General features: G+C 32.1%; 1 protein-coding gene across 2 annotated transcripts in view; it reads left to right on the top strand.

Annotated features, from left to right (window-relative positions):
- The window catches only part of LOC117177326 (homeobox protein OTX2-A-like), a 643707-nt gene that overhangs the window by 333655 nt on the left and 308546 nt on the right, over positions 1-1506 (top strand). The gene's annotated exons all lie outside the window — the stretch shown is intronic.

The following is a 1506-nucleotide window of genomic DNA, read 5'->3' on the forward strand; positions in this document are numbered from 1 at the left end:
AAAGAAACCATAAAAAATTATTTTCATCAAATATGACGTGGGTATAAGCATTTTTCAAAAAATTAATATTTTTTTTCAAATTTTCATACATCTGAAAACTTTCATGGCAATAATATATTGTACAGAAAATATTTGTTTTTTACGTAGACACTGGAAATTTTCCAGATTTCCTTTTTCGAAAAAAATGGTTTTTCTTACCCTACATTTTTGAAAAATATTTTTCCGAAGAAAAAAACTCAAAAATTTGTACTGTATTCACTTCAAAAAGCAAACCTTTTCTCTTCGATACATTCTTGTCTATCATTTAAATTCACGGAGATTTTGAAAATTTGAAACAAAATGTCAATTTTTTGAAAAAATGTTCATACTCACATCCTATTTGACGAAAATAATTTTTTAATTAGTGATTTAGATATAGCTTATAAAGAGTTATAAAATGCAGCGGATACAGAAGATCTATCTTGGGATTACAAACGAAAAGCTGTGGACTATTGGAGAAGCGGAGTTACGAAAAATCTCGCTCTGCAAACTGTGTAGCATAGATTTCGAAAAGTCCAATCAATTACACAGTTGAGACGATGGGCGCATACTTTGAATAAAGGAGGCACTTATAAAGAAAAAATTGGAAGAATCAATAAATTTGTATTAGATAATTTTCAGTCGGCTTCCGATGCCGGTTATATAATTCACGATAGAGATTTACAAAAATGGGCATTACAAGCTCAGAAAATCGTTGGACATGAAGGTATAAGGTTTAAAGTATCACATCAATGGCTACAAAATTTTAAAAAGGCTCACAGAATAGTCAGCAGAAAGATAAATAAATTCGTAACAAAAAAGTCTGTTGAAGGGAGAGAATATTTACAAAAAGCAGCTGATGATTTTATTTCAGATGTGAAAAAAATAATTAAAAGCAAAGGTTTGGAATCAATTTACAATTCAGATCAGAGTGGATTTCAAATTGAAATGCACTCGAGAAGAACACTAGCTATTGAAGGCGAAAAGCAAATTGAATGTCTTGTAGAATCTGTAAGTTCGACGACTCATAGTTACACAATTCAACCACTCATTTCAGGTGATGAGAGACTGCTTTCCCCATTATTAATTGTTTTGAAACAAAATAAAGGAACCTTTGGACCGGTAGTAGAATGCAAATTATTCAAGCCATCAAATATTTACGTGATGCCTTCCGCTTCTGGCAAACTGACTTCAGGTATGATATTTATTATTGATGATTACAGTTTTTAACTTATGTCACGTGAATAAAAATGAGTTTTTTCAATGGTTACAGAACATTTCAAAACCTGGCTGATGGATGTGTATTTTCCCAATGTTGGGCATTCAAGTGTCTTATTAATTGATTCGTGGAGTGGGCATTGCCCTGATGCTGTAAAGGAAGCAGCCCCTCCAAACAAAATTGTTGATGTAAAAATAATTCCAAAAGGAACAACAGGCAAAATTCAGCCACTAGATGCTTTCGGCTTCCGAGTGTGGAAAAATTACGTC

The sequence above is a fragment of the Belonocnema kinseyi genome, chromosome 7 (genome assembly GCF_010883055.1).
Source record: "Belonocnema kinseyi isolate 2016_QV_RU_SX_M_011 chromosome 7, B_treatae_v1, whole genome shotgun sequence".
Classification (NCBI taxonomy): domain Eukaryota; kingdom Metazoa; phylum Arthropoda; class Insecta; order Hymenoptera; family Cynipidae; genus Belonocnema; species Belonocnema kinseyi.